Here is an 18,123-nt window from a genome sequence, read left to right as displayed (position 1 = left end):
CTCGAAGGAATACCCCCACATGGTAGATAGCGTAAGCATCCCGCATTTCCAGTATATAACAGAGCTACTTGTACTACACTGAAGCACATGTGATAAGAGAAGAGGGCCTGGGCCCTTCTCCATATTCTCTGCATACCTGTTACTATCACACAGCTGCTCTCAAGTCTACAGTTTCCTGTGCACTACAAACTGCATACCACTTCCCCTACGGAAAAAAAGGGCCTTGCTTGCTCTTAATTGACGATGGAAATACTGTCATATTTTCCACTAGCCAAGCTTGAAACCATTACTGAACAAACCTTCATTAATTTTTCCACAACATTTTGCAGAAATGTCAGGAAACAGCTGCACCAGAATGATTAACTATCCTTATCACTAAGGCTTCATTGGCCAACTTCAAATTATATAGGTTTTTTTTCTTTAAGAACTCTACATTTAGTGATATTTTTGTTATTCTTCAGTTGACTCTTTCAGTACAACACTTTCTCTTCAAAAGTATCTGATTGCACAGGTTCAGTGGCAGACAGACATTTTATGACCAGTGGAAGAATTTGTACAGTTTGGAGCTGCATACTTCTAGGAAAAGATTGCTTCCTGCAGATTGCTCAGCTGTGTCTTTCTTGGATCAAATTCAATGAAATTCACAACTTGCAGTCAGATTCTATTTGCCAGTCAGGCTGAAATCATCACACTGACAAAAACTTCCCTTGCTACATTTTCTTATTCCTTTCTTTTCCTGTCCTACTCTTTTCCTTGTCCCTTCTCTCTCCCCACACTCTCTTTCTCACCTCTTCTTTGAGCTACACCAAGTGTCAAAACTTAACATACAATGCCCTGTACATTTTCTGGCAAAAACAAGTGGAACAGTACACATCACCATCCCAAACATGCAAACGCTGAGATGCTAGAAGGCTTAGTACCAAATGAAAGTGCAGCCATCTGGAGGTAACTGCTAATGTGGATCTGAGCTTCCCAACTGGCTGAAACTTTGCAGTCTCAGAACTTTTCAGTGAAGTGACAGTGAGCAAGAGACTCCATTCACACGGATTTGCATGGGGCGCTGGAGTGTAATTTTTCAAAAATATAAATTCTTCAAATTTTGTCTAGAACACAGCAAGGTGCATAGGATTACTTTTAAAGACAGACATTGTAGTATAGTGCCCTGCTCATATTTTGAAATTATTTAGGGTTACTATGGCATGGTATGTAACAATAATTCTACATATATGCCATTGGCAGATTTAAAATAGCAATTGTTCCCTCCATGCTGTAACTGAAGCTGTAAGCCTCGAACCTATCTTAAGATATTTTTAGACAGAGGGAAATATAGATGCAAATAAGTATATACATGTCTTGGAAGTTAAATAAAACGAATGTCATCAAGTGGGGGATTCAGTGGTTCAAGTCTTCATGCTGGTATGACCCCCTATCTGCAGCAAAAAGTAGGGTACTTGCAGCATTATAAAGAAATTAAACATATAGAGGTCTATCTGGGTTTATTTATAAAGAATCTTTCCAGCTGCCTGTATTTCAAGACCATTTCCATGTCTTGCTTTTTAAAAGTACCTTTCTCACAGCAGTGTCCATTGCAGCACACCATCCCCACACATCTCAGCTCAGGGAGAGCCAGCCACTGATGCCCTCACCAGGACATCAGATGTGCCAGGTCATCTCCTGAACTCCTGCACTGCCTTGGGCAGGTATGTGGACACCTGGGAGCCCCTGGGCCAGGATGCCTGACACGGAATGCTGGCCTTGGTATTTAATTGGCACAGTGCTGGCTACAGGGAAAAAAACAAAACCAAAACCAAACAACAACAAAAAAAAAGCTCTGTTTTTAAAATTCCTCTACCAAGATATCCGCTTAGATGGCAGAAATTGCAGTACACTATATTCTGCTTAAAATACCCATGAATATATATGGGTTCTATTTACAAGACATGAAATCCTGCCAAAAGTACGCAGGTTTTTTAAGGATTCGGTTTTATAATACGCCAAATTTCTCCTTCACGATATCCTTATCTGTCTCCGCTGCAGCTGGAGAGCAGCAGCTGGCGGTGCCAGAGCATTTCAAGGACCGTGCCCTTCCAATAGGCGGGATGCGCTGCGGCCGCACGGGCCGCGCACACCGTGTGTGTGTGTGTGTGGGGGGAAGTGAAGTTGTTAGATTTCATTAAACGAGCGCTGATTTTTACGGCTCTGGGCGTTGGTTTCGGTTTTTTGGGGGTGGGGAGGCTCTGAAATAAGCAGAAGGCGAACAGAAGGGTGCCACTCGCAGCTGCCCGAGGGGACGAGCGCCGGCAGCGGCAGCTGCGCTCGGGCTTTTCCTTCCACATCCCGCCCGGCCTTTCGTGCCCGGAGCTGCGAGGCTGGAGAGCGCAGAGCCCTCTTCTGCCTCCTCTGGACCTCATCCCCCTCCCGGCACAGGCTGTCAGGGAGCTGCCCAATGGATCTGCTGTCCAGCCACCCCGCTCGGCCGCCTCCGTGAAAGAAGAAACGTGTTTTGCCTCCCTCTGGCTACAAGCGGGACCAGAAGCGAGTGCCCTCACTTGCCCGAGCTTGCACATCTTAAGCTCAGACCTACAGGAAGATTCAGCCTCCTTCTATTCACACTGTCAGCAATGAGCAGCAGGATCCAGGGGCAATGTCACAACAAAAAGAGAGACCTTGAACTTGCTTCACCCTATGCATAGTCATTTATATTTGGGCAAAGTGGATAACAGCTCCTGTAGCACTAGCGTAGTGGTATTTTATGCTCGCTCGGCATTCACTTTACCCAGGTATAAATAGCAAAAGGTTTCAGGCAGTAGAGAATCAGGACCAGTATCTTCAAAGGATTCTCAGCCAAAATAAAGCAGCTAGTCCTCCACACCACAGCTTGCAATCTTGCTCAGCTGCAGCAGGAAAGGAAAGCATTCCCTGAAGGATGCCTGGCACTGCTGGTTTGGCAGCATTGCATGCTCTGGTCCTTGGAGAAAATGTGCCTCCCTACCACCCTGTGCCTAGTGGTGGAATCAGACTTCATGCAAGCTTTCACCTGTAAATTCACCTGTGGGTTCCATTTCTTAATGGGAGCCTTTTATTAGCTCACACAGCATTCTTCCTACCCTACCAGTATTAAGTGCTTGCCTTAATATCCTTAGCACAGGAGGTAGTGGCACATATCATCATAGTTACAATAACACTGGTTTGAGCTATGTTAATTGAGAGCATCTATTCCAAAATTCAATTGTTCCAAACAAAAAGTGAAGCGTGCTATTACTTGGCTGACGCATTATGGGGGAGAGCTCCCAGTGTACAAGAGCCACAGCAATGAGGGCCCAATGCACACAAGTGCCATTAAGTTACATGCTAACAAAACCTGAAAAATGTATGAAAAAAACCCATTTCAGAGGACAGCCACCATACCCTTGTGTACCAAAGTTCTCAATTTTCCACTTAAATCCTGCCTGGTGAGTCAGGACATGGCCAGGTTTCCATGCTGCAGCAGTGTTCCATTACTCCTCCTTATAAATTTCACACGCTGTTAATGCTTTCCAAACTGGCAACAGAGCTCAGGGGTGCATGAGGACAGCTTATTTTCCTGCTGAACTTTAAACAGAAATTCCACAGGACCTCTGGCAGGGGTAACAGCCCTGCTGACAGCCATCAGCTCACACCCTCTCGCCCACCCAGCTTTGATCCCAGGCTGCACAGAAACATCTCGGCTGCTCTCAGAGACTGCAGAGGGGAAAGAGAGCAACGCAGATACCCACAGCTCCCATTGCAGGGAGCTTGAGAGGGACCCATAAGAACAGATATCCCATACAGCACCATCCTGGATGCAGAATATGTGGGATCAGTTCCAGGGCTGAGCAAAGGTTCAAGGGATTGCCTTTCTCAATTTAACCCCTTCTTTCACTGAGTTCATATATAGAATGGAACATAGGTCCAACATTATTTACATAATTCTGAAAAATCAGGCGGGGTTATCTCAAAATATGTTTTGTGCTTTCTTTGAACATCTTCTCCTGTGCTCATGATATCACATGAGAATCTCCAGGGTCTTCCTTAGACACCTAGGTTCTATGGCTGAAAAAAAATACTGGATAATTAAAAAAAAAATAAATAAAATCAATGGGAGAGATCAAACTTTCCTTAACCTTTCACTCTCTCAAGTATGTCTTATTAAATTTATTAAATTCCAAGGGCTAACAATTCTTTGACAATCAAGGATGTGCCTGTACAAAGAAGATGAGAGAAGAGGAGCTTCTCGGTGCTTCAGGTCTCCTATAGCAAGAAAAGTAACAAAAGTAACTGTGTGTACACAGGCACAGTTTTTGAGACTGTGAACATGAAAACTGACCGACTTGGAACTACCAACCCAAATAAACATGGCACTGCAATCAGTAGCTGAAAATTGACCTTTTCTTGACAAGATAAATTGTCTTCTGAACTATCTGATGTCACAGTAAGACCTCTGTTTGGGATCCACCAACTCTAAACTACGTTGGGTGTTATTGCATAAAACAACATCAGCACTTTCATAACTGCAGTTTCTTCATGCCCAAGTGTTCAAGATCCAGAGGAAAAATTAAACCTTGAAAAGCACTGTGCACTTGAAATGGCAAGATTGTCAAGCAGAAATCACCAACTTATATTTTAGGACAAAGTAAATAAAAATCCCCAGACATATCAGATATAAAATCCTCACAGCCTCCCCCCCCCTACCCATATCTTGTATTTTCACAAGCATACTTTTCTTATTGTTTAGTTAAAGAAGTAGAGTCTCTGGATACTTGATAAAAGAATTGAGTAAGAGAAGGGAAAACAGAAAACCAATTCTGTGGACAAAGCAAAGACATCACTTCCAAATTCACAAAAACCTGCCCCAAAAGAGAAATGTCTCTAATTTCGTCAAAAGCTGACTTCAGCTGTAACAAAAGAACACGTAATCAGGATTTAAATGTGAGTGACTTCCACATGAAGCCCTTTGAGAGGGAAAAACTGTGCTCTCAGACCCGCTCCCCCAGCTCACACAAAACCACCCTTCCTTCGCTCTCCTACCTGGCTGCTGCCATCAAAGGTGCAAGCGAGTAATGGTTCCAGTCAAAGCAATTTGGTTCACTGCTCCAGCAAATATGGCTGTTGACTCTCTCTTCCACCTATTTGGAAAACAAATGTTAAAGATTTTTAATGACTGTGGTCAATTCAGCCTGCTGTTTGATTTTATAACTAACTGACATTGTGGTGTTGGCTACATCAATACATGTAAGAACTTCAAGGATTGTCACAGTCCTTCTTGCTACCTTCAGAGCAATGTGGCACCAGAAATCAGCAGCTCTCCTGTGGCTTCCAGCTTGCTGTGGGCTAGAATACACATCAGCTAATGCATGGCAAAGTGAAAACAACAGATATACAGGGCCAGTAGCTGCATAAAATGACGTCTTTTCAAACATAATATATACAAAAAGCAGGGTATATAACACAAAGCATGAAGTGTCTTTGGAGTACCTTTACATTTAGGCCTTGTCATTCCAAGTGTTCTGCCTAATTTCTGTCTAATTTTGAAAACATCATGCCCAAATCCTAACTTAAGAGAACATAATTTTTAATTAAATGCAAATACTTTCCTGTTCTTGAACCAGAGCAATGTGACTGTCTTTCATCCTGCTTCTTTCCTGTTTAGCACTGTGCTAGAAAAGTGAGGTCACCTCTAGGAATTCCCTTTTCCATATGATGCTAGTATGTTCTAGAAAGTAAGTTATTAGCATACACTATGAAAAACAGTCATAATCCTTACATTTCTCCTTACATGTGATGACACTCTGGGAAAGACCAGAAAGAAAGCACTTCCTGTGAATATACAGACAATCACATGCATTTTGCTCAGGGCACTTTCTTTCAGGCTTCCCTGCATCCCTGAATACCCTCATGTGAGATCCCAGGTGATGTGATGGGTCGCAACAAGTGTGAGCATCCCAGGTGGATGTGCTTCTGCACAGGGCAGCACTACAGGGCTGCACAGGGTTCCAGCAAGAAGTGCAGCTCATGTCACCCCTTCTCCTGCTCTTTTGCCCTGGCTGTGTCACTGGGCCCTGGCTGGTTACCATCTCAGGTGATCAGAAGAAGGTATGTGCTCCTCAAGGGCTTACACAAGTCATGGTAGAGGAGCATGTCAAAGGACTCGGAGAGGAAAATGTCAAACTTATCACGCCCAACTTGCAGGTTTGTGCCTGTGGCCTGACCATACCATACCCTGAAGCCAAAGCAAACTTCCCTCTGCTTCCAGCATCAGGAAAGCCTGTCCTCTGTGAGGTGGGCAACACATGGTGTTCCACAGCTACCAGAGCACAGATGTGAGCCAGTGGAAACAGGCTGCCAAAAGCTGAAAGGTAAAGCAGGCCTGGAACTGGCTGGAAGCAAAACAGATACACTTATGCTGCTTTTCCCTGCAATGTTTGCTACCAGCAACAAAAACAAATAGCAATGATAATGTGTTATTGACCAGCAATGTCAACAGCAGCCTATACAGGCATCTGAGTATATGAAATAACACATGCTCTGGCTGCAGCCCCTGGCACTTTATCACACCAATCTACAGCTTTCTAGGAAACTGTCTGGGTGTAAAGCCAGGAATCACCTCTGAACCTTTGAACAGACACGGCCCAATATGGTTTTAATCTGTTGGTGAAACCTTGGCACAGCTCTACTCAAGGGCAGAACTCTGTATTTAGCAGGGCCAGCATTACAATCGCTACTCTTACAACTGACCTGAAAAACAGGCCAAAAAAGCAAAGCAAAGCAATAAAGAAGTCACGAGTCCTTATTCTCTCATCCTTCAGAAGGACCATGGCGTACTCTGGACTGCAGCATCCTCCCCCTGGTGTGGCATGGACACCTTCCAGCCCTAAAGCAGATCCCCCTCTACTTCCACAGGCTGAACTGTTTTTAGTGATGCTAGCTACGCTTGCACAAAGTTATTTTTAATTAATATGCATCATGAACTTGTTTATCCTATCTGCAACCTAAATACAAGGGGTTTTAATCTCATTTACACTCAATCCTCTCTATGGCACCCTGGCAGAAGAAGAGAAGACTTCCATGAAAAGAGAATAAAGCCATAAGCGATGTCATTTATGGAACAAAACTACACTCCTGCTGCTCTGACTTCACAGAGAGGGTTTAAATGGAAATCCATAAGGAACACTATATTCCATTTTGCCTTAACTTATTTTAGCTCAAAACTGATGGGATCCAATGTCTTTCCTCTTGCTGTGGTTATCTCACTGTCTTCAGCATGGTTCCTCAAAGAATACTCTAGCATCTGATGCATTCAGTGCAGGCTGGATCAGTTTCTGAGTATTTAAGAAACTTAATCATTACTTACAAGGAGGCAAAATATTATCCAAACCCAGATCTGGTTAAGGACAGCAGGGTTTTGTCCTGCCAGTAGAAGCGCATCTCCTTACTAACCTAGCATCTCTCAGCAGCACTGGCTCTAGCAAACAGGACATGGTCTGAAGGAACAGCAAACCTGCTTTCTGTTTCTGTCTCTACCAAGCCCAGACAACACATGTGTCACCAAATAGGGCTTTGCTGCCTAATTAAAGCTCCCAGAGTTATTGTTTGCATAGTAAAACCAGGAACTTTTAATTTGTTTTTATCACTGCATTAATAAAAATTTGAGCGATCCTTTGTTCTTTTGCGTCAGAAGAAAATTAATGTGCCTCCAATGCCTGCCCACCAAAGACAGACAGCAATGTAAGCACCACTGCTGAGCATTTTCTAGTGTTTATAAATTGATAGGTCTCTTTTTATAACTAACAAATGATTGGACAAAAGGAAATGACCTCAAGTTGCATCAGAGGAGGTTTAGATTGGATATTAGGAAAAAACTTCTTTGTGGAAAGAGTTGTAAAGCCTTGGAACAGGCTGCCCAGGGCAGTGGTTGAGTCACCATCCCTGGAGGTATTTAAAAGGCATGCAGATGTGGCACTTGGGGATGAGGCTTAGTCATGAACTTGGCAGTGCTGGGTTAACAGCTGGACTTCCAACCTAAATGATTCTGTGATTCTATTTGGTCATACCTGGTCATGACTCTCTTAATCTCCTGCAGTTGTTTGCCAGCCACTGGGACTATGAATAGACAAGCTCATCAGAAGGGAAATGAGAGTATGAAAATCACAGCATGTCTCACTGTTTGGAAGAGCTTTTCCAATTTGAACTTTGCCTCTCAAACGCTCTGGGAATAGCCTTTTACATGGGACCTGGAAACACAGGCCGAAGCGCTCTGATAATGACTCTTACACCATCTGCTTTTGAAAGACTGCTAGCAGCCTTGGCAATCTCTTTAATCATTTTCTAGCTGTAAAACTACACCTTCAGTGGTGAAACAAAAATGTAACAGAGACATCTGCATCATCTGACCATAAGAATGAATCAATACCATGTATCAACAACAGAATCTTTGCTTTATGTTACTTCCTATGTATTTGTTAAACTGACACAGTAAGGTCTGTTGAGGGTAGGGGGTATACAAGGATATAGATTCCTGTGCACCTTCCAAAGCAAAAAAAGTCAGAAATCTCATGTGTATTTTAATCAGAAACTAACATTTTCGGAAAGCAACTGGATAATATTTTACTGTTAATTGTTCAAAGATTCTGAAATAGTACAGTAAACAGGTGATATTGCTTCAAGAGTACAAAGGGCAAATAAAGCCATGCCTGTGTCACTCCTTAACTGTATTGCAAAAGACAGCATTCCAGCACAGACTGTAACCTACCATGGTTTGGGAATTTATCTAAAGCCTCACACTGACCAGGTCTGTAAGGTACCATGAAGCTGCAGCCAGGCTCCAGGATTATACAGAATAATTTGTACTAAAAAAGAGCCAGGCAATACAGGTAGAAAAATGTGCACACTTCTGCAGTGCATCAACAAAACACTTGAATTCACATGTGGTCACTCAAAACAGTGGGGCTATATGTAAATCTCCCACTCTAAACCATCTTGCATGAGTTCTCTATTTATAGATATTTTCTGACTTAATGCAATGAATTGATCATAAAAACTTCTGTACTGTAATATGTAGAGAGGGTGAAGCCAGAGTGGATTTTTTAATATTTTAATTTTTTTCATTTTCTCATTTTTCTTTTTGCTCCTTTTCTCCTTTTCAAACACAGAAGGTCCATAGGACTCTGTGAATTATCATCTGTAATGGGAGAAATAAGAAGTCTAAAATTTGTTTGATTGCAGCTATGATGCATTAAGTTCCAGGCATCAATCTCAATCGCAGCACTTTTGCTCCAAATGAGCAATACTTTATAGTTATCGCTCTCTAAACAAAACGATTTATTATACACACAATTTGATAGCTACGCCAGCTAAGACTAGAAGCAAAAAAGTCTCCTGACACAAGGAAGGTAAAAGCAATGTCATACTTTAAATTGACTTTGTATGATCAATGCCAGAAGACAATCATCTGTGAAATGATGTTCATGCCTTGATCAAATGCAATCATACCATATGCAATTGAATTTGGAAAAAGTGGAAGAAAATTATTCCCATTAGTTTACTGGTGTTCTTAATGTGTTCCCACAAATCATCTTTGAATAGATGAATTGAAATACTTAAAGCAACTCTACCTTTGCCCTCTTAGTTCCAGGTCATTCTGGCAGCTCCTGATACTGCAGAAATACGGTTTTCTACAACAAGTTTGATAAAATTAATGGATCAAATCTTGAGCTACTTCCAAGGTAAAAGGCATATAATTTATTTTTGATTCAAATGTCTCTATGCTGTAAACATTTTTGTCTTCATTATTAAAACAGGAAGAGATTTGAAGCCTGATTTATTTTTCAGTATATATGCTTCTTTTGTTTTCCTCAATTTTCTCAGTAGGAGTATGATAGCCCATTTCAATTTGTTTTATAGACAGCTTTTCTTCATTTTGGTATCCTGCTAACACCATGTTGCAGATCTCAATGCAAAGAGCACCAAGAAATCCTTGTAAAATTTCAGTTAGTTCAAATTTGTACATGCATAAATTTATATGCATACGTATGTGTTTATCCACATAAATATATGTATATAGCCATATATGCATATTTATACAAATTATATAAATAAAAAATAGACATATTTACTAATGCATGTATGTTAGTGGAGCTGGTTTTTTTGTTTCTCAGGCTCTGCAATTCAAACAAAATTTTACTAAATGGAACATCTATGAACTTTGTTTACTTTACACATAGGTAATTCACTTTATTAAAACCAAGAACCTAACTTCTTCTTGGGAGCCTCCTTATGTTATCTCCTCTGTCTTCAGAGCCCAGTCTGCACAGGAGCTTATTTTGCTGCCACCACTGAAACTATGATTTTGGGTTACTTTTTTTCACTTCAGCCAGGAGCTAAATTAGCAAGAACACATCCCCCTAAGTATAGGTCCATAACCTCACAGCAAATAACAGTTTAGACACTGCCAGCTGAGACGAGCACCCTCACCAACCAGGCTTGATGCTTTTAGACAATGGTCAAGCTGACAATTGACACGGTGTCCTCAAACACACATTGCTCAGCCCATTTGCCCAGCCTGCTGCTGCCAAGAGGGCTGTTTGTGCAGGCAGCTGGCAGGAAGATGGGAGTACATCTGGCGATCCTCCGAGAGTAGGCCAGGAAAATGAAAACATCAGATCTCAGCCAAGACCAAGATAGGATTCTAGGTAAAGCTCCTGCTCCATGGGATCCAAACACGCTCTTTGGCAAAACAGACTTTGGCAAAATCAGCATGAGGAACCTCCCACACTGAGTGGCCTTGGCTTCCATTCTCTCTTTGAATGACTACCCTGCTATGACACCCAAAAAAACCCAGTGGGTTTGGGAAAACTTTGGGGAAACCAATGCAGCCGGGTGCACAATGAAGAAACTGAGGCAGAGGCACTAAGTGGTCATAAAGGCCACTAAGCAGGTAGGCTGCAACATGGCAGGTATCCCACTAGACCATGGCAATCACCTGAGCTGTCAAAACCGTCTCCATGGAAAGACCATTGCAACATCAAGCCCATGGCAGAGTAATGGCCATAGTGCTGAACAATCTCAGCAATAGGTGAAAGCTAACTTGTCTCTGAGAAGCTGGCAACTGGTCAGCCATGCAGGATATCAGGAGGGATGTGGGATGTCTGTGAGCAATAGTTTTGTCAGCAGGGAAAACAATCTAAGGACCTAGGGTCTGTTTACAGAGTTTTGTTACCTGCAAAATCTAAGACAAGGTTCCCTATAAAATAAAACTAAGAGCTCAATGAGTCTGGTGTTAATTGAAAGTATAGACTGCACTCAAGGTAGTCTGAATTTAGACCAGATAAGCTGGGATCAGTCTTGGACAGTTGCAGAGACAACTTGTACAGCACAGGATTACATAACTGCTGTTTCAGGTTGGCAGCCCCAGCGTAACACCATCACTGGCATCTGATCATTTGTCTTGAAAATCTGACCACGCCACCAAACCATCTCTGAGCACACACTTTTATAGCACTTCTGCTGGACATCATGGGATCCCTTTACAAGGAAACTACCTCACTATCCCTTGTTATTGCCACATCTAGAGAGGGACTTTTTAAAGTGTCCTCTCTCCCAGTCCCTCCACTCTGGTCCTCCAGGTCTTAGGACTACCGAGAGAAAGGCAGCAGTGAAGTCTTTGGTCCTCCTCAGTGAGGCAAGATCCCTCTGCACCACTCTTGGGGTGTGCTCAGTAAGCCAGTAATTTGTCATGAGCGTGGGCCCTATCCATACATGGCAGGCTGGAGGAGGAATGACCTCAAACTCCGCTTCTAATCCAGGGGGCGTTGCCAAAGCACAGTGTTTGAGTTTGATGCATGAAGCGCAGGGATATTTTCAGCTACTGAATCACACTTTTGGCTCCACAGCTAACTTGAACTTCTCCTTAGTTTTGTTTGCAATTTTTCACATTTTGCGATCACCATTGACTCTCAGAAAAAGAAAAATAGGTGGTGTTTTAAAGGAAAAAAACCCTACATAATCACAAATGTGAAGGTTTTTATTTTTTTAAATCAATTTTATTTTAATAACTTCTATTTTATTCTCTTGCATGTGTGGAGGAGTGGAGTTAAACAAATTACTAAAAGATTATGGTGCATCACCAATGTCTGGCTTCTTTATTTCATGTTCTAAATATATGCTATTAAATTCTGCCAGTGAATGTTTTCTAATGATTTTTGTGTCCAACACAAGAATGAAAGAATCTGAAAAACAAAGCAGTGTAACAGCAGTTAGCTTGGACACAGCCACACAAGAGCTTTTAGCTATGTATTTCTACAGTTGAAGCAAAATATTTTGCTATACTTTCCCCATAAAACCATATTCACTTTACCACAATTCACAACCATAATTTGAAACTGGCAGCAATGAAGAAGCAAAATATCATTTTACAATACAAAGGGCGTAAGTCTTAATTGGCTGATCCTGCTCATTACAACTGCATCACCCCTCTGTCACTGTGGCCTGAGCCTACTATCACTGATTTGGGAAGAAAGCTCTGGAGGAGAAATTACACAACCTCATTCACAGCTAAACAAGTCATTTAAGCATATGCTTAATTCCATCTCTAATCAGTAAAGTCAATTCAGCAAAGCAAAGCATGTGCTCAAGTCAAAAGTGAATAGGTAATGTGCATCTTTTTGAATATTGTTTTTTCACAGAGTGAGGATGTTGCACAAAACTTCCCTTGGTTTCCTTTGGAGCCCATCAGGTTGGAAGAAGGTAGAATTGTAGAATTCAGCTGTTAATCAAACTGTCACTCATCCATGTAAAGTACTAGTCTTCTTAAGTCATCCATAGCCTGGTTAAGTAAAAACAAATTTTAAAAAGGCCATGGGACATATCCTTGGAGTGGACATATATATACAGACATATACATACTACTCATGGATTGCAGGGACCACAGAGGCAGGAGCCCACACAAAAAATACGAGGTAAGAAGCTACCATAGGATATTCTGATATTGCTGATGAGCCTCACTGAGCCTTTTCACAGAGAGAATTGAGAGCTTTTCTTATCTACTGGAAGAAGAGTGAAAAATAATGGGCCATTTGACTGTTCATTTACATTTTCCTCATGTGGCAAGAGTGGGGATAAAAAACACACTACTTTGCTAAGGAATGTGGCTCTTCCCTTGATGGACTGAAGTAACAGGGCAGCCTCTAACATCATCTGAAACCCATTCTTTTCCTTTAAATTTCCTTCTGTCTTTTCAAGCAACATTAATCTAACAGAGACAACTTCCAGCCAAGCACAGATCCCCAGGAGCATTCCTCGACTGCAGACAAGTGGGAAAGGAAAAGCCTGTTGCAAAGGGCTGGAACCAGTCATGGGGAATTTATGCCCAGCAGCAGGCTGCACCATTTGCCTGCCTCTGCCCTTCTCCCCAGATGAAGGAGCCTTATCTACCTTTGCAGATATCAGAATCAATTACAAATACCATGGGGCTGCCCTAAATTATGCTCTGCTGCCTGAGGCTGCTTTCTGCCAAGCTCCCAAGCTAGTCCCCGTAGAAAAAAGCTGTGAGGAATGTGGGGAAGGGAGCGCTGAGGGCCAGGCTCTACCTGTTCTTCCGCTCCTCCAGCTGCTGTCAATGCACTGACTTGTTCTGTGTTTGAGATTGCAATCTGTCCCTGCCCCAAAGGTGCTGCCAAATGCATAAATGTTTTCAGAAATTAAACAACTCCAGAAAAATACACATTAGGCAAACATCTTCTCTCTTCCCAGATGACACAACATGGAGCACCAAGCACAAACAAAAATGGACCAAAGAAAACACGGAGGCATTATGGAAAAAAACTCATTCAGTGAAGGGCTTCTCTGACCTCTTTACAGCCATTAGGACAGTGATAATACTGAACTGGTTGGTCAGCCCCCAAAACTGGATAAATTGAGACGCAGAAGAGGCAATTGAAAGCAAGGAGACAAACTTAAAATAAAATAAGCAAAAATAAGTGAGACAACAGATGGAAAGCAGAAATGCAAAGTCTAAACTGCAGCTGTAATTCTGCTGGTAATAGTCACAGCTAAGGGTAGTTCAGTTTGCTTTCCAGTTTTGGAGAGGAAAAGAGTTTTCTTATTAAAAAGCCCCAACTTGTTAGCAGAACTGCTCTGGGTTTTCCCCAGATATTTTGTGGGACGGGAAAATTATTTTTCTCCAAGCCTAGGAATGCAGAAACACTTCTAAGAAAGGGTAAAATTCTGACAAACCTCTGGTGTTGTGCTAGTAGTGTTGGGAGGGGAGAGGAAGGTCACATCAATAAAATCTATAGCCACAAGTGAAAGAGCTGTGTTTTAGTTGCTGCTGGCCAGGGGTCAGTCCCTGGCACTGTTCAGATCTCTCCCATGGTAGCACAACTTCCTTAGTCTTTCTCTTTTACTAGCATGACTGTTAAAATTAGGCAGGAAAAGGGTAGTTATTGTTGCAGTAATGTTTTTGTAGGTTTATTTGGCAGCTTTTCTAGTAGGATTTTAGTATAGTTTTGATAACATGCAAGTATGGGAAAGAAGGATTTCCACATTGGCCAAAGAAACAGTTGTGGCAAGACTACCTATTTTTAACATGGTTTATTCCTAGCACTATTTCAGACACAGTATTTTCTCTCCCATCTGTTGACACAGTTGTTTTGTTTCTCTAAAGACAGAGTTGTCTGTCTCTTGGAGGAAAAAAAACCGAACACCAACACCATGAATAGTTGCAGAGAAAAACATGAGACCAAAACCCAATCAAACAGTGTCAAAAGGTAACTGGCAAAGCTTTATGACTGCAATGTACAGAAATTCTTCAGATGCCTTTTAAAATTTACATCAGGTATTTTAAGTGTGACTGTGAATCTTTAAAATTCAGATCTGGTATACTCAACAACTAACTATGATGGTTTATTGATCTAAGGGGTCTGACAGCAAAGCTGCTATTGGAGAAATGCACCAGTCTGTTCGAGAGGAATGCAGACACAGAGGAAGAAGCAAACACTTTCTTTAATAAGGGAAGGAAAATGTAATGAGAGCACCAAGGGGAAAACATAAACCCCAAAGGCTGATAAAAATTAAACTGGTAAAACAGGATGAAACATTAAGCAATCCTTCTAATACTCAGGTTGCCAGGCTGTTTTCTCTGATTTTTAATGATAATTTTTTGCCTTGCTGGACTGCTGGAGTTCATGCTTATGACCTCGCAGGCAATCTGAAAACCTTATCTCTTCTCAGGCATTTCAGGCAGCTTGAGAGCTGGTAGGTGAAAGCAAATAAAACTGAAGTATGGCGAAGGTAGGACCTCTGCAGATCCCTAAAGCACCTCTGTTCTTGTAGGACAGCCTATTTGCTGGAAAAGCTGCAATATGAAAACCTGATATATTAAAGGTCAAGACTCCAATACAGAGCAGACTCATCTGTATTGTGTTCTAATTTCTTTTTATGCCGAGAGGTGCCTAGGGTTCTGAAGAGGTGACAGAAAGATAAATCATGCATGACAAACTGGAACAGAAGACAAGGCTGTATCCAGAATAGGATAGCTCTGCTGGTGCAGCTGTCTGAGCACACTGTACTGACAGTGTTCCCAGCACTTCAATCGTACCAGCAAAATTATGTTATTTGCTGGCACAGCTTTTTCCTGAGGTCCATCTTCCCTCACCCAACACACTGAAAGTGTTTCAGTAAAAGTGAAGGTTTGTTCTAAGTGTATCCACAGTGAGAGCTTTTGTGCGTGTTAGAGATCAAGTCAAGGATCGTGCCTCTTTACACCTCGGGCCAAGACAGCAGAGACAGCAATGATCTTTAAAACAGGCATGTTCTTCATTTGACTGGAGTAAGAAGTCCTTTGTAAAGGCTTCAATACTGGCTTCTGCCCTTACTAGGAATCTTACCTTCTCATGCACTTTTGCAGAAATGCAGAGATAAAATGTCTGACCACACGTGTCCTTATCCGAAAGGTTATGTTATTTCCACAAGCAGAAGTTTCCAGCGCTCCCATGACTGACCCCAGCTCCTGCTCCACCCCCATTCTGAGGAAGGCTCACCCAGCTGGCCCTGCCCACATCAGCGAGGCTGAGCTGGGGCTGAGCACCCTTCCCCAGAGCCACGGGGAGGGGGAAGCAGGCACTGGGCTTGGTGCTGCTGCCTGCTGCAGGTACAGCCTTCTCCCAGGATGGAGAAGGGAGGACAATGATGTACTGAGACATGGGGGGAAAATTATGCCAAACCAAGTGCCTGATACTGTGTGGGCAGTTCAAGAAAACAACCAAATTCACCAAGACGATGAAAACTGATTTAAGATGTATTTTAAAAACAATTTTATTAGATAGCTTTCAAGAGCTTTGTGAAGTTATTTTCCAGGTGTTCTATATGGTATGACCTACTGGTCACCATTATTTCAGCGATTTAAGATTTTAAGACTCTCGTCTGTGATTCTCATAAGTGACTTTCACATGCCTTTGAAGAAATTAGGAGCAGCAAAGGATCTGGCAGCACGCTCATACATGGTTTTCAGCCTGTTAAAAGGGCTTACTTGCTTACCTGCCTTTGGTTAGACAATGTCTACAACTGCAGTCGTTGGTCACCCAGTATTATCTAATTCTTTATAAAACATACAGTACCTATTTCTGGAAGGCTGGACTTACTCCAGGCTACTATGGTTTCCATAGACAGGAAGCTTGAAGGTTTGGGATTAAAACAGCAGGAGGTTGCAAAGAAAATTGAGGACCTGGAAATAACAACTGATAGTCCTGACGCAATCATCACCGAGCACACTGCAGCTCTGAAAAATGTAATCAACAGCCTGGAGAATAACCTCAGATAAAAGGCTAGGTTTTGGAGGCCAGTGGAAAGCTCCTGCAAGGACAGTTACAAGACAGGTTTTGGTACACTTTTCTGTAAGAGTTTCAAGAATGATCAGCATCATGTTGGAAAACATGATATAAAAGCTTGTAGCTGTCCAAGCTATCCCGGCACGTCTCATTTAAAGGAAAATGTTGTTGGCTAAGGGCTGTGACAGCTCGTCTTCCTCTAGCTATAGAAGCTGAAGGTCCTTCTGTCCCTACTTGTTCCATGCTGGCTGAAGGCTCACATTTCTACCTCATTCAGTGTGAGCCCTCCACTGACCTTCAACCAAAGCCAACCCAGATGGCTTTGTCTGGAGTAAGAAGCAGAGCACTTCCACAGCTCTTCTGACAAGGTAGGGTGGTGGGGTAGTAATCTCCAGCCTGTAAGCAATGATGACCCATGGGCAGAGGGTCATCTTTAACCTGTGCAGTCCCTTGCAATTCCTGTCCACTGTCTGAGATCTGAAGCACTGATAAAGAGTTATAGAAAAGGCAAGATGGAAAGTTAAACTTGCTGCATCACTAAAGTAATAGCTGAAGAAATAAGGTAACCAGACACACTACTGAACGAAAAGCACTAAATAAAAATTTATGTGGGGTACTATGTGGTAACCACTATGATGTAGTACGAGACAGAAGACTCATTTCTTCAGAACAGACACACAGGTTTTATCCTGAATTTTCAGAGATCATGAATGTTGTTGTAGACAAAGTACCCCTTTGAATATCCTTTTGTGATATTCAAGACAAGAAAGAATAAAGTACGGACTCCAAATAGTGTACTAAACCAATCCCTCTCTAAATTGCCTTTTTAATAATGCCCAGAAAGCTCATTAAAAAGCAATATATTTTAAGAAAAAAATTACTGACCTTTGAAACACATATGATAGTGCAGGTGAGCAGATCCTCCACTAAATTTGATGCCTGTGCTCCAAAAGCTAGGTGCCAGGACAGATACCATAACACTAAATGGCAGAAAGAGACTGGCTGACTTAAAGAGACTGGCAGGGATTAGCTTAACCTGGTTTCTGAGGATGTTTCACATTAACATATGGTATCTTCAAGGCCTGGTTGCTCCAGGAAACAGAGAAATGGCAAAACAGGTTTTTAGACTACCTTTGCTTTCTCTGCTGCATTCAGCTGAGCTTTGGTGCAGCTGCAAGCAAAAGACTAAGGAGTATAAGGTGCCAATTTCACTAAAACTTGTACCCTTAAACCCTCAAGGTTTGATTTTATGTTAGGGCTCCCACTTAAAAATTAGTAGAACCAG

At 42.1% G+C, this 18,123-nt stretch overlaps 1 protein-coding gene across 9 annotated transcripts in view; it reads right to left on the bottom strand.

Moving 5' to 3' along the window:
* The window catches only part of HIVEP2 (HIVEP zinc finger 2), a 137,874-nt gene that overhangs the window by 47,398 nt on the left and 72,353 nt on the right, over nt 1-18,123 (bottom strand). For 6 of the 9 annotated variants that reach the window (XM_086877343.1, XM_086877346.1, XM_086877344.1 and 3 more), the window contains one exon: nt 5,047-5,144. The exons of 2 other annotated variants lie outside the window; for them this stretch is intronic. The gene's annotated coding sequence lies outside the window, so the exon portion shown is untranslated. Of the gene's footprint in view, nt 1-5,046; nt 5,145-6,134; nt 6,214-18,123 lie in introns of those variants that run through there. One more of the 9 variants, XM_023923475.2, reaches the window with a different exon arrangement.

Source organism: Cyanistes caeruleus, chromosome 2 (assembly GCF_971803275.1).
Source record: "Cyanistes caeruleus chromosome 2, bCyaCae1.hap1.1, whole genome shotgun sequence".
NCBI lineage: Eukaryota > Metazoa > Chordata > Aves > Passeriformes > Paridae > Cyanistes > Cyanistes caeruleus.
Note: the sequence above shows the minus strand (reverse complement) of the source record. Positions and strands in the feature narration are given on the sequence as shown.